Source organism: Panulirus ornatus, chromosome 43 (assembly GCF_036320965.1).
Source record: "Panulirus ornatus isolate Po-2019 chromosome 43, ASM3632096v1, whole genome shotgun sequence".
In the NCBI taxonomy this organism is placed as follows: Eukaryota; Metazoa; Arthropoda; class Malacostraca; order Decapoda; family Palinuridae; genus Panulirus; species Panulirus ornatus.
Genome location: NC_092266.1, coordinates 3767379 through 3783300, shown reverse-complemented (window position 1 = coordinate 3783300; position 15922 = coordinate 3767379). Strand labels below are relative to the sequence as shown.

Here is a 15922-nt window from a genome sequence, read left to right as displayed (position 1 = left end):
CACTTTGACGAAAATTTAGCCATTTTCAAGCATCGAAATAAAAGGATATGAGGTAAATGGCTTTTGGGAAATCATTGTTGAATAGTACACAGTTACTTTCTGAGAACACACACACACACACACACACACACACACACACACACACACAAACAAACAAACAAACCTAGAGAACATAGCATGAAATTAGGGCAATATTGTTCAAATATATTCAGAGAAGTAATTTTAAAGTTTATATAAGAGTGGTTGATGAATGGAATAAGAAGAATGAGGTCATGGTTAAGGCACACACCATACATAAATCTTACAAGTTGTATAATAGTACGGAATGTTCTAGAGTAAAAATAGGTAATGACACACTCACAGATTCAGAGGTTATCATGTTGAAGGAGAGGTGAAAACTGAGGATTCAAATCAAAGAACAATAAGAAGCGTCATGATGAGATGGGAGAGGGAATTGGTCAATTGAAAAATATAGTTTAATCTAAAACATGAACGGGAAATCACTTCGACTGAAGAAAGTCAAGTGGAAAACATAGAAAATGAAAGAGCAGACAGAAGAATTTTGGACATCTGGGATAACATTTAATGTGAGGAAACAAGATTTCACCAAATGTGTGTGTGTGTGTGTGTGTGTGTGTGTGTGTGTGTGTGTGTACGGATAAACTTTAATGCTGGCCAGGGTGTACTGGTGATGCCTTTGACCTAAAATGTAAGTTCAAGCCCATAGGTCGACCCTGCACCTAGCTTGAATCCTTTTGTGTTCACTATAATCTTCTTTACTACATCTCCTCTCCTTAATCCCTTTATCTTCACTATGCAAGGCTCATTATAATCTTCACTACAACCTCATCTTCATATGACCTTATCTTGACTAAGCTGGTTTCAAGGAAGGCTTTAGATTTTACCCGCTCACACAAACAACGTCTTTACATGAAGCCCCACGAGTGTAAAACTCCCTCCTAATACAGTGCAAATAGATCATTACCCACACCTACACACACCACCACCACTAACAATACACAGAGAAATAGCCTTTTCGGTCGGCTTTGGATCCGCCCTTGAACGTAGCTTGGAGGATTTGGGGGATCAGGTCAATAAGGTTAAGTTCACTACATCATATTCACAAACTACAACATCATCTTCACTACAAGCGTGTTTTCAATAAATTATATCTTCACTATACCCTCTTCTTCACTACACCGTTATTTCTACCATACCATCACCATTGTACTCCCTGATGTTAACTAAAAATAGTTCTTATCTTCACTACATAATTATTTTGAATAAACTTTAATCTTTAATAACCCTTATCTCTACTACATTCGTATCTTCACTACATTCTTTTCTTCACTACAACCTATCTTGACAGTATCCTTATCATCACTATACTCTTCCTCACTACACTCTCATCTTAACATCATCTTTCTGTTTACCGAACTTAGTTCAAAGTCTGACTTGAACGTAGCTTTGGAAAGTTTGTGTTCCTCATTGTGTTACCCCCTTATTATCATTGCAAAGGCAATTGTCACTACTTTAACTAAACCCTCATCGTCAGTACACTCTCATCATTATCATTACTCCATGGTGTTCAATACAGAATTTCAGCATATACATATATCTTCACTAAAGAATAATTTCAGCCTATATATTCATCTTTACTACAAAATAATTTTCAGCGCACCTTAATCTTCATTACTACTTGCTTCGGCGATATCCGTATCATCAGTGCAGCCTTATATTCGCTACATCTTTACAATATCTTTATCTTCCAGCCTCCCGTTCCCTCCCCTTTTAGTCGCCTTGTACGCCACGCAGGGAATACGTGGGAAGTATTCTTTCTTCCCTGTCCCCAGGGATAACAGCATCTGGTGTTCCCAGACGGTCACCCATCCAAGTACTAACCAGACCCAACGTTGCTTAACTTCCCTGATCGGACGATATATATATATATATATATATATATATATATATATATATATATATATATATATATATATATATATATATATATACAAGACTGAAAGCAATGAATTTCCCAAATAAAAAATGGAGGCGCCGGGGTTTGAACCCGGGTCCTCTCGCATGCCAAGCGAGTGCTCTACCACTGAGCTACGCCTCCAAGAACATATTTTGTGACATAGTATTATATGAAGCATTGAGATTACCACGGCAAAATAGTGTTTGACCGACCGTTGCCGACTAGCCGGCAAAATAACCACAGGATAAATCTCCATGTTGCTGTCGTGTTTTCCTCTCAATTTTCCACGAAGAAATGAGTTTTACTTTTTTATTGTCGTTGCAATAGACTGGAACTAAGCAATAGACTGGAACTAAGCAATAGACTGGAACTAAGCAATAGACTGGCACTAAACAATAGACTGAAACTAAGCAATAGACTGGATCTAAGCAATAGACTGGCACTAAACAATAAACTGAAACTAAGCAATAGACTGGAACTGAGCAACAGACTGGATCTAGACAATAGACTGGAACTAGGCAATAGACTGGAACTAAGTAACAGACTGGAACTAAGCAATAGACTGGAACTACGTAACAGACTGGAACTAAGCTGACCTGGTATGAGGTCAGAGCCCTCATTATCATCCCTGCTAACTACCGGAAGCAGATTAAGTCGTTCCACCACCGATGTCCGGCCCATGTTAACTCTAATGTGCCCAGCAGTTGGAGGAGGATCGCTAGAAGCTTCTGGAAGATTTCAAGGACGTCTTGGTGGACCTGACCCTTTCAGATAAGGTCGAAAACCTCAATTCATTGTGAAGATCTTCACTATAACGTTGGACGAACATACTGAATGTTGCACACATGTGATGCGGACAAAATGAAAAAAGATAAAGACAAAAATTATGTCTGGTGTGGGTCTCGAACCCACGACCTTGAGTGTGTCAGACTCACGCTCTACCACTGAGCTAACCAGACAATAGAAAATACGTCTGTTTCTTCAATTTGAATTAATGAAAATCTTTGCGAGGCAGCGTTAAGAAAAGAGAGATGTCTTTGACGAAATTTACTTGTTTGGCTCCTTCTTTTGTTCCTCTGTATCGAAAGTAAACATACTGAAGGATATATATATATATATATATATATATATATATATATATATATATATATATATATACATATATATATATATATATATATATATATATATATATATATATATATATTGCTTTGTCGTTGTCTCCCGCGTTAGCGAGGTAACGCAAGAAAACAGACGAAAGAATGGCCCAACCCACCCACATACACATGTACATACATACTCGTACACACACGCAAATATACATACCTATACATCTGAACACATTGATATATATATATATATATATATATATATATATATATATATATATATATATATATATACATATATATATATATATATATATATATATATATATATATATATATATATATATATATAATAATAATGATAATTATTATTATTATTATCATTATTATTATTATTATTATTATTATTATTATTATTATTATCATTATTATTATTATTATTATTATTATTATTATTATTATTATCATTATTACTATTATCATTATTATCATTTTGTCATTATCATTGTCATCATTATTAATATTTCTGTTATTATCATTATTATTATTATTATTATTATTATTATTATTATTATTATTATTATTATTATTACTATTATTATTACTATTATTATTATCATTATTACTTTATTATTATCATTATTATCATTATTATTATTATTATTATTATTATTATTATCATCATTGTTATCATTATCATTATTATCATTATCATTATTATCATTATCATCATTATTAGCATCATTATTATTATGTATCATTGTTATCATCATCATCATTATCATTATTATTATCAATATTATTATCATTAGTATCAATATTATCATTATTGTAATCATTATGATTATTATTATCATTAAGTATAGTATATCTGCTACTGAAGGATACAATATGCTGGTTATCAAGTGGGAAGTTAGATATGGTATGGATTGTCACTTCACGTGTAGGTTAGTAGGAAATATATTGTGTACCTAGCATGTCTTGTTGAGAATTATAATCGTCCGATAATGATAATGATTAAATCTTATTTCCTGATCTTATCAGTTTTAAAACCACATATATGAAATATCTTTCGTTGACCATATTTTTGTCTACAGTTCGGTATGTACATTTGTGGTCTTAATATTTAGGTGACTAAGTATTGGAATTCACTGGCAGGTGTGGTACACATTATCACCGACCCTGAGTCTCAAAGATCAAGGTCATGGGTTCGAATCTCCAACATTCAGTATGTTCATCCAACGTTATAGTGAAGATCTTGACGATGAATTAGGATTTTGACATTATCTGAAAGCGTTGGGTCAAAGATCAGTGATTTTAAGAGTTTAGTGAGATAGTATTGAAGTGGAGAGTGTAGTGGCTGAGGCCAAGGACCAGAGGTGTCCAGAGAGTAGTGAAGATAATGACCATTGTCCTGCCCCATTAGGTCAGGTCAAATGGCACTTAGCGAGGTAGCGAGTTAGAGTCAAGAACAGAGGAAGTATTTTGGGAGCAAGTGAGTGAGTGTGTCAGCAGTTATGATGTAAGAGACCAGGTATTAGTGATGGTGATTTAAATGCGTAGGTAAGTAATGTGGCAGTGGAAGGTATAACTGAGGCGCATGGAAATGGTGAACAACTTGTGTTGTGTGTGTGTAAAGGACTGGTGTTGGGAATACCTGGTTTGTAAAATGTGATATACATAAATATATGTATGTGAGTAGGAGAGATGGCCAGTGGGCATGACTGGATTACATGTTAATTGAAAGACGTGTAAAAGAAGGACTTTTGGATGTAAATGTGCTGAAAGGGGCTGCTGGAGGCGACAGTGGAGACGACAGTGAAGATCTGAAGAGGTTTTCGAAAAAGAGGAAACAATGTCGGGGAGAAGAGAATGGCGAGAGGAAGTGAACTTGGAAAAGAGATTTGTGTGAAGAAATACCAAGAGAGATTGAGTGCCACATACACTCTTACTGTGTAGAGATGACGTAAAGATGTTGATGAACAGAGGAGTTGGGATATGACATGAAAAAGTTGGAGAATAAATGAAGGAAAGATTGAGATATACAGATGTCTGGCGGTCCGCCATGATGGTTGTCAATCTAGCCAGCTGGATTATTATTTATAAGTTGTGTTTAGTTGTAGGTCCAAGTTTGTTGTCAGGATATAATGTTGACTGCCAGTGAGTACCTGGCTGGCGCGGGTGCCACAAGGCTGGGTCAAGTGTAGTGTAAGTGTGGTCTAGGGATGGTGTGTGTACCACTTGTAGATGATGGGCCGCATCATGACCTGCCGGTTATAACATCTTGACCAAGATCTTCTCCACCTGCTGCTCCTGCTACACTTGCAACTCTCCTTTTTTAAGGCCGTTTTTATGCTTCATGTAACTTTGTCTTTTTTAAATTATTCTAAAGCTATAACTACAAAATTATTTTTACTATGTAGTTTCTGTGAAAATATACTCTGAAAGCACATCGCTGTCGTCTTCCAGGCATTGCCCATCTGATACAATAATTGGTGGTAGGTGACAGTTGATATAGAACGGTTGTGGCCAGTGTGACCACGTGGGGTTTGTGACTGGTTGAGGCCAGCGTGACCATGTGGGGCTTGTGACTAGTTGAGGTCAGCGTGACCATGTGGGGCTGTGACTGGTTGAGGCCAGCGTGACCATGTGGGGTTGTGACTGGTTGAGTTCAGCGTGACCATGTGGGGTTGTGACTGGTTGAGGCTAGAGTGACCATGTGGGGCTTGTGACTGGTTGAGGCCAGCGTGACCATGTGGGGCTTGTGACTGGTTGAGGCCAGCGTGACCACGTGGGGCTTGTGACTTGTTGAGGACAGGGAGACCACGTAGGGCTTGTGACTGTCTGAGCTCAGCGTGATCACGTGGGGCTTGTGACTGGTTGAGGCCAGCGTGACCACGTGGGGCTTGTGACTGGTTGAGTTCAGCGTGACCACGAGAGGCTTGTGACTTGTTGAGGACAGGGAGACCACGTAGGTCTTGTGACTGTCTGAGCTCAGCGTGATCACGTGGGGCTTGTGACTGGTTGAAGCCAGCGTGACCACGTGGGGCTTGTGACTGGTTGAGTTCAGCGTGACCACGAGAGGCTTGTGACTGGTTGAGGCCAGCGTGACCACTTAGGGCTTGTGACTGGTTGAAGCCAGCGTGACCACGTGGGGTTGTGACTGGTTAAGGCCAGAGTGATCACGTGGGGCTTGTGACTGGTTGAGGCCAACGTGACCACTTGGGGCTTGTGACTGGTTGAGGCCAGCGTGACCACTTGGGGCTTGTGACTGGTTGAGGCCAGCGTGACCACGTGGGGCTTGTGACTGGTTGAGGCCAGCGTGACCACGTGGGGTTGTGACTGGCTAAGCCCAGCGTGACCACTTGGGGCTTGTGACTGGTTGAGGCCAGCGTGACCACGTGGGGCTTGTGACTGGTTGAGGCCAGCGTGACCACGTGGGGTTGTGACTGGCTAAGCCCAGCGTGACCACTTGGGGCTTGTGACTGGTTGAGGCCAGCGTGACCACGTGGGGCTTGTGACTGGTTGAGGCCAGCGTGACCACGTGGGGTTGTGACTGGTTAAGGCCAGCGTGATCACGTGGGGCTTGTGACTGGTTGAGGCCAGCGTGACCACGTGGGGTTGTGACTGGTTAAGGCCAGCGTGACTACGTGGGGCTTGTGACTGGCTAAGCCCAGCGTGACCACTTGGGGCTTGTGACTGGTTGAGGCCAGCGTGACCACGTGGGGCTTGTGACTGGTTGAGGCCAGCGTGACCACGTGGGGTTGTGACTGGTTAAGGCCAGCGTGATCACGTGGGGCTTGTGACTGGTTGAGGCTAGCGTGACCACGTGGGGTTGTGACTGGTTGAGGCCAGCGTGACCACGTGGGGTTGTGACTGGTTGAGGCCAGCGTGACCACGTGGGGTTGTGACTGGTTGAGGCTAGCGTGACCACGTGGGGTTGTGACTTGTTGAGGCTAGCGTGACCACGTGGGGTTTGTGACTGGTTGAGGCCAGCGTGACCACGTGGGGTTGTGACTGGTTGAGGCCAACGTGACCACGTGGGGTTGTGACTGGTTGAGGCCAGCGTGACCACGTGGGGTTGTGACTGGTTGAGGCCAGCGTGACCACGTGGGGTTTGTGACTTGTTGAGGCCAGCGTGACCACGTGGGGTTGTGACTGGTTGAGGCCAGCGTGACCACGTGGGGTTGTGACTGGTTGAGGCCAGCGTGACCACGTGGGGTTGTGACTGGTTGAGGCTAGCGTGACCACGTGGGGTTGTGACTTGTTGAGGCTAGCGTGACCACGTGGGGTTTGTGACTGGTTGAGGCCAGCGTGACCACGTGGGGTTTGTGACTGGTTGAGGCCAGCGTGACAACGTGGGGTTTGTGACTGGTTGAGGCCAGCGTGACCACGTGGGGTTGTGACTGGTTGAGGCCAGCGTGACCACGTGGGGTTTGTGACTGGTTGAGGCCAGCGTGACCACGTGGGGTTGTGACTGGTTGAGGCCAGCGTGACCACGTGGGGTTGTGACTGGGATGTTGACGTGTTGTGGTCGGCGTCCACAAGGTCGTTATCTTAGTATTTCAGGAACGGAGGAAGATCCACAGTGGACGTTTTACAAACACAATGTTGAATCATCACAACTTTTACCGAATCTGATTGAAATCAATGAATGAAATATTTCAAATATGAAAAAATAAGACAAAAGAAAAAGAATGTTTATTAATTCTTTCATTTTTTTACGATTATCTGAAATAATTGCCAGATACTCCAACCTTAGTAACAGTTTCTCTTTGTCTCATGTAGTCATAAAATCCCTACCTGTCTTTACCATGAATGGAAATGATCAATGAATCATTACATTTACTTTGACTCCAATTGGCTCTTCCATTATCTATATATAATGAAATTTGTTCATAGAAATTAAAGGTCAGAGGAGGATAGATAGATCTACTTTTTCATGACTAATAGTGTTGTTCTTTGACAATATGCTGTACTGACCTAAGTTTATACGTATTACAGTAACGATATGAGAAGTTGATGATATTCCAGGTAAAGGTACAGATTACATCAGTAAACATACCTCTTACATAACTAACCCTGCCTGCCACCTGTGAGAGAAAGAAACTCTCATGATCTTAATGTGTTCATTTGGAAGGATTCTAATGCCTGGTATCCAGGAAATGATATGCATACTGTAATACAGTGATCAATATTGTACGTCATAATGTAAGTGGTGTGTGACTAACTATAGCTGTAATATTACCTGTTCATTCTTGCTACTAACACATGACACCAAGTTGTCTGTTAGTCTTATTACGTACATTAATACACTGTTGTCTTGGCTTTACATCTCTACTAATGATGACACCTAAATCCTTCTCCTGCCTTGATAGTTTTATTTCCACATCTTAAGATGATACTGTAGTTTGCCTGCTATGTGTACACTGGGTGTACGGCCTGGGTGTGCGGCCTGTGGTCGCCTGTATGTGCGGCCTGGGAGTCCGGCCTGGGGTCACCTGGGTATGCGACCTGGGTGTGCGGCCTGGAGTCGCCTGTGTGTGCGGCTTGGATGTGCGACCTGGGGTCGCCTGGGTGTGCAGCCTTGGTGTGCGGCCTGTGTGTGTGGCCTGGGTGTGCGGCCTGGGGTCGCCTGGGTGTGCGGCCTGGGTGTGCGGCCTGTGTGTGCGGCCTGAATGTGCGGCCTGGGGTCGCCTGGGTTTGCGGCCTGGGTGTGCGGCCTGGGTTCGCCTGTGTGTGTAGTCTGGGTGTGCGGCCTGGGTGTGCGGCCTGGGGTCGCCTGGGTATGCGGACTGAGTGTGCGGCCTGGGGTTGCCTGGTTATGCGGCCTGGGTGTGCGGCCTGGGGTCGCCTGTGTGTGCGGCCTGGGGTCGCCTGGGTATGCGGACTGAGTGTGCGGCCTGGGGTCGCCTGGTTATGCGGCCTGGGTGTACGGCCTGGGGTCGCCTGTGTGTGCGACCTGGGGTCGCCAGTGTGTGCGGCCTGGGGTCGCCTGTGTGTGCGGCCTGGGTGTGCGGCCTTGAGTCGCCTGGGTATGCGGCCTGAGGTGTGCGGCCTGGGGTCACCTGTGTGTGCGGCCTGGGGTCGCCAGTGTGTGCGGCCTGGGGTCGCCTGTGTGTGCGGCCTGGGTGTGCGGCCTTGAGTCGCCTGGGTATGCGGCCTGAGGTGTGTGGCCTGGGGTCGCCTGTGTGAGCGGCCTGGGGTCGCCTGGGTGTACGGTGCAGAAGATAATGAAGCCATGTATTGTGTTTATCTTAACTGCTAGAAAGTGTTCGTATTGCCATGAGGTGGCGAGGTATTCGTGTTCGATGGTGTTGCGTATGAGAATGGCGACTCCCTCGTGTCTACTGTCTGGAGACTGTCGTGATGTATACCCGTAATGTCTAATTTTATATCCGTTGGTGATACATGTGATGTTAAGTATCACAACATCGGGTTTTTTCTCTTCGAGGAGAGTGGCAATCAGATGACGGCCATTGTGAGAGCTGCGCACGTTAAATTGTAAGATTTTTAGCATTTTACGACTTATGGAAGTTTATTGGCCTTCTGTGTCAGTTGTCGATGAAGGCCGTTGACGCACCGTTTGAGAGTTTCACTTGTATCATGTTTCTAGTCTTGGGTCGGGATCTATCTGGTGAGGGGTCAGGCGAGGGGAGAGGGGAGGGGAGAGGGTCATTGTCGACAATTTCAAGGTCGAGGTTGACCGTTGGTGGGTTGTCTGGTGTGTCGGCAGGATCAGGTGCTGGGGCTCCTCTGGGAGGGTTAGTCGTTGGACGGAGGGATGGGGAAGGGGGAGGGGGGAATGGATGAGTTGAGGTTCAGGGGGAGACTGTCGTGGTGGTGGAAGTTGGGACGGTGGGGGCGGGAGAGGAATTGGTATTTGGAGAGACAGTAGGATTGTTGGTGTTGGGTTGGGGGGGTTGTGGATGGAGTTGTGTTAGGGGGTGCGGAGGGGGTATTGGAAGTTGGGAGGGTGACAGGTTGTGTTGTTGGGGGAGAGTTGGAAGTGTTACTGGGGGTGTCCTGGGCAACATTATCGTTAGGGGTCAGGGAGGCAGACGAGACAGGGGTCGGAGAGGGATGGTTGTTGGCGAGGGAGGTGAGGAGTTCAGGTGGAGTTCGTACGTTGGGTAGGTTGTTATGAGCAAGCAGCAAATCAAAGATTCTGATGAATTCCGACTTATCTTCCTTGCTCAGGAACAACACTTTTAGGTAAGACGCATGCATCCTACCTTGTAGGGTGAGGAGGTCTGAAGAATTGGTAGTCGGGAAAGGAGAAGCTTGGGTGGCAGGGGAAGGAGCAGCAGCAACTGTTGCGTAGAGGTGAGGGTTTGTGGAAGGAGGTGAGTTGGTTTTTTGTGCCTGACGCACTGCGCGGAGTTGCTCCATCTTACGTGGGTACAGCCCAGATACAGCGACGTGTTCACCTTTACAGTTAACACACTTCGCTGCCTGAGCCTTGCACTCACGAAAACCATAACCAGTTTCCGCGCATTGACTACAGGTTTGCAGACATTTGTAACATTGTTGAACGTCGATATATTCATCTTTTTTCAGGTATTTTGCTGGCATAGAGATCATGGGGAACAGGATTCCTCGGGAGAGCAGGCGATCGGCCTCGGTCGGGTTTGAACATTTGTTACGAATTCAACACTTATTCAGGCAAGGTCGCCAGTAACATATGTTACAAATACTACTGTTCCTTGTCTTGCAAGGACGTTATAGATTTGTCAAGTTGCACAACTCAGGATAACACAATAATAGTTTTTTTTTTTTTTTTTTTTTTTTTTATACTTTGTCGCTGTCTCCCGCGTTTGCGAGGTAGCGCAAGGAAACAGACGAAAGAAATGGCCCAACCCCCCCCCCCCCCATACACATGTACATACACACGTCCACACACGCAAATATACATATCTACACAGCTTTCCATGGTTTACCCCAGACGCTTCACATGCCTTGCTTCAATCCACTGACAGCACGTCAACCCCTGTATACCACATGACTCCAATTCAATCTATTTCTTGCCCTCCTTTCACCCTCCTGCATGTTCAGGCCCCGATCACACAAAATCTTTTTCACTCCATCTTTCCACCTCCAATTTGGTCTCCCTCTTCTCCTCGTTCCCTCCACCTCCGACACATATATCCTCTTGGTCAATCTCTCCTCACTCATTCTCTCCATGTGCCCAAACCATTTCAAAACACCCTCTTCTGCTCTCTCAACCACGCTCTTTTTATTTCCACACATCTCTCTTACCCTTACGTTACTTACTCGATCAAACCACCTCACACCACACATTGTCCTCAAACATCTCATTTCCAGCACATCCATCCTCCTGCGCACATCTCTATCCATAGCCCACGCCTCGCAACCATACAACATTGTTGGAACCACTATTCCCTCAAACATACCCATTTTTGCTTTCCGAGATAATGTTCTCGACTTCCACACATTTTTCAAGGCTCCCAAAATTTTCGCCCCCTCCCCCACCCTATGATCCACTTCCGCTTCCATGGTTCCATCCGCTGACAGATCCACTCCCAGATATCTAAAACACTTCACTTCCTCCAGTTTTTCTCCATTCAAACTCACCTCCCAATTGACTTGACCCTCACCCCTACTGTACCTAATAACCTTGCTCTTATTCACATTTACTCTCAACTTTCTTCTTCCACACACTTTACCAAACTCAGTCACCAGCTTCTGCAGTTTCTCACATGAATCAGCCACCAGCGCTGTATCATCAGCGAACAACAACTGACTCACTTCCCAAGCTCTCTCATCCCCAACAGACTTCATACTTGCCCCTCTTTCCAGGACTCTTGCATTTACCTCCCTTACAACCCCATCCATAAACAAATTAAACAACCATGGAGACATCACACAATAATAGTTATGGGATTGAATTAAAGACCAGCATCACATTAAATCTACTTATAATGAAAGAATTCAAGTGTACAAAGATAGGCACATAAATCAAGCATGAAACATTACGTTAACACTGATCATAAGAGTTAACATTAAACATGAAGTAACATTCGTACGTGACTTAACATTCCAGATAAGATTTCAAGCCAGGAGTTCTCTTTCCTCTAAGGCAGTTCTTCGATAACATTACACTAATAATTATAACGGGCTTATAGCACAGCAGGGCTTACAGGCTTACAACACAGCAGGACTTACAGCAAGGGTGGACCACTTACCTCGCTGGGCTAGAAAGAGAGAGACTCAGCGGGTGTCATGGGTATAAGCGTTCCCTGCTAGCTATACAACCTTACATTTTGATTGGCTATGAGCTTCAGTTACATTCTGATTGGTTGGAGGAACAGTTACACAACTGCGTAGATCACCCTCCCTCTGGTAAGCCTGCAGCTACATGTCCAGTACGGGTGGCGAAATATTCCGCAGCTGATGACAACTTACTCCCCCCCACCCTCCTCGGAGAAGGGTCGGGGTGCTCAAGGACAAATGACCATCTGGTTTCAAAATAAAATTAAAATTAAAGTATTACGCCTAATGCTTGGTGTGAACTGACGCTCGGAGGACGTCTCAGAGGGAGGCCTTAATCCTCGTCCTGATAAGAAATATCAATACCATACACAAAGACACACACGCACACACTTTATATACGGAACATGTGAGCACAAACACACGTGTTCCGTAACACCCCCCTCCTTAAAGGAGAAAATTCCTGGAAGAGGAATTTTCTTAAGAGCGGGATAAACAATCAGCTAACACAGTCTGTTAACACATGAGGTGTGCTGAAAACAATGTACACTATAAATTGTACATAACAAGGCCCACCTATTTAATTTCTGACTCCGTTCCCATAACTTGTGAACATTTTGAAAGGTTTGGTAGTCAGTACACTCTAAATTGATTGGCTGAAGGGCGCAAATATAGTGTTATAATACAAATAGGAAATCAAAGGTTACTTCTAGTGATTGCTGAAGAACACATACACAAAGTGCTACAATACAAATAGCAAAACAAAAGTTCCCTCTTCTTGGTGGGGTCTATATGTTTGGGCTCAACCTTCTTTCCGTCCTCCTGCATGGGGACCTTTCCAGCCTGTACAACACTGGCGGCATTCACAGCTAATCTGGTTGGAGCCTGCAAAATAAACCAGTTGAAAAGTAGGGTTCCTAACTAATAAGAGAGACTGTCTCACACTGCTCATTCCCAACATCTGATATCATTCTTCAATAAATCTGTCAGAGGGGTTACGACTGTTGCAATATTTACAGTGAACATCCTATAGTACCCAACTATATACAAGCAATACTTCAGTTCTCTCACGCCTCCGCCCGGGTCCCAAGTCTTCGAGGCACTCGCAGCTACGTCGTCGACTTCGTCACACACGGCTACTGCTGGACGTAAGATGATGCAGACTGGCACCGTCGGTTCCAAGGGGGGAGGTTCACAACTGAAATATGGCTTAGGCATGTTGACGTGGCATAATCTCCGACCTCTGCGCCTATCGGGGGTAGAGACAAGGTATTTGGAATCTCCTACACTCCAGATAATGGTGTAAGAACCCTTAGAAAGGACAACCAAGGGTTGACCTGACTGCTGTAGTAGAAGCAACACCTCGTCGCCCGCCTCAAACCTTCTCAAACAAGTTCGTTTGTCAGGCCATATTGTCCTCCGTTCCTGAGTCTCTCTTGAATGGGCGCGAGACAAATCTTCAGTCTCACCCACTGAATCTCGTACGGACTCGTAACTAGCACAGGAGGCATGACAAAGCTTCTCCTCACTAATTTCATCCTCAGGGAGAGTCCTCTCTCTTGAATGGGTGCGAGACAAACCCTCAGTCTCAACGGAGTCTTCACCGGGGGAGAGGGTATCACAGAACTCCCTCTCACTAGACTCACTCATAGGGAGAGACTTAACTTCCTCCGTCTTAACGAAGTCTACACCAGGGGAGAGGGTATCACAGAGCCTCTTCTCGCTGGCCTCACTCTCATGAAGAGTCTTTAAGTCCGCCGTCTCAACGGAGGCTACACCAGGGGAGAGGGTATCACACAGCTTCCTCTCGCTGGTCTCAGTCGGGGGGAGAGTCTTAACTTCCTGCGTTTCAACGGAGTCTATACCAGGGGAGAGTGTATCATACAGCCTCCTCTCGCTGGTCTTCACTTCCTCCTTTTCAACGGCTATGTCCTCAGGCACACGGCCTGCCGTGCCAGCTGTCATAGACCTGGCATCATCGTGGTTGGAGACTAACTCTGGTACTTCTTCATCAAGCTGCACTGCCTCCGTGGACTCCACCGGGCCCGTAGGCAACACCGGCACTGGGTTCATCTTCCCACCCGCTAGGTCACTGCCTAACACGAAGTCCACGTCTAAGACAGGAACTTATCTACAATCCCTACAAGATCATGGCCCGTGAAGAAATCTATTTCTGCCCTCACATTGACTAGTGGAGCTTCCTTGGGACCAGACAGTCTGTCTAGCAAGACTCGGTCTCCAGACTCTTCTCGCGGCACCAAGCCATCCACCATTAGGGACTGTAGCACACCAGAAACCCGTAATACGGTCACTTTTCGTCGTACACCACATCTACTAACATAGCCCTTAGACAGGAATGCATTGTAGTTCCCACATAACAGATCCTATAATAAGGACAGATTAATCAGCAGTCTCGCAACCCCTCACTCTCCTAAGAGCAGAAACAGCCTCACCTACTTTACTAAATTGGCCCTAAAATTAAGAAGAGACCCAATGGCCTACAATTATATTAAAAAAAAGGTAGAGTCTCTGGACTCCTTCTCTCGAGCCCAGCAATCCCTCACCTGGTGCCCAGCCTTGCCACAATAAAAACAACTCTTAACTCTGTTGGAGTATTTCCCCTGACTTTCATGAGTTACCGGCAAGGTAGCAGATTCAGGTGGGATTACATAATCATTGGTCCTCCCTTTGCTGTCGTAGCCCTTTGAATGCCTGCCCGCGTCAAGTTTACTGAACTTTGGTACGAGATGTAAGTTACCCAACTGGGACGACACTGGTCCTGATGGTGAAGCGTTAAGTCTAAGTTTAATGATCGAACGGTATTGTCACAACTGATCAACGACATGATTAATGAATCAAGGAAAGAGATTCCGTTAAGGCAAGAAATATCCTGGCGAGGTCGCCAATTCATATGTTACGAATTCAACACTTATTCAGGCAAGGTCGCCAGTAACATATGTTACAAATACTACTGTTCCTTGTCTTGCAAGGACGTTATAGATTTGTCAAGTTGCACAACTCAGGATAACACAATAATAGTTATGGGATTGAATTAAAGACCAGCATCACATTAAATCTACTTATAATGAAAGAATTCAAGTGTACAAAGATAGGCACATAAATCAAGCATGAAACATTACGTTAACACTGATCATAAGAGTTAACATTAAACATGAAGTAACATTCGTACGTGACTTAACATTCCAGATAAGATTTCAAGCCAGGAGTTCTCTTTCCTCTAAGGCAGTTCTTCGATAACATTACACTAATAATTATAACGGGCTTATAGCACAGCAGGGCTTACAGGCTTACAACACAGCAGGACTTACAGCAAGGGTGGACCACTTACCTCGCTGGGCTAGAAAGAGAGAGACTCAGCGGGTGTCATGGGTATAAGCGTTCCCTGCTAGCTATACAACCTTACATTTTGATTGGCTATGAGCTTCAGTTACATTCTGATTGGTTGGAGGAACAGTTACACAACTGCGTAGATCACCCTCCCTCTGGTAAGCCTGCAGCGACATGTCCAGTACGGGTGGCGAAATATTCCGCAGCTGATGACAACTTACTCCCCCCCCCCCCTCCCTCGGAGAAGGGTCGGGGT

General features: G+C 44.8%; 1 protein-coding gene and 2 non-coding genes across 3 annotated transcripts in view; all 3 read right to left on the bottom strand.

Moving 5' to 3' along the window:
* The window catches only part of LOC139762286 (uncharacterized), an 87113-nt gene that overhangs the window by 44434 nt on the left and 26757 nt on the right, over positions 1 to 15922 (bottom strand). The gene's annotated exons all lie outside the window — the stretch shown is intronic.
* Positions 2048 to 2119, bottom strand: TRNAA-GGC (transfer RNA alanine (anticodon GGC)). Its single transcript has one exon. It is a non-coding gene; the product is annotated as a tRNA-Ala (tRNA).
* On the bottom strand, positions 2866 to 2937 carry TRNAV-GAC (transfer RNA valine (anticodon GAC)). The gene has a single exon. It is a non-coding gene; the product is annotated as a tRNA-Val (tRNA).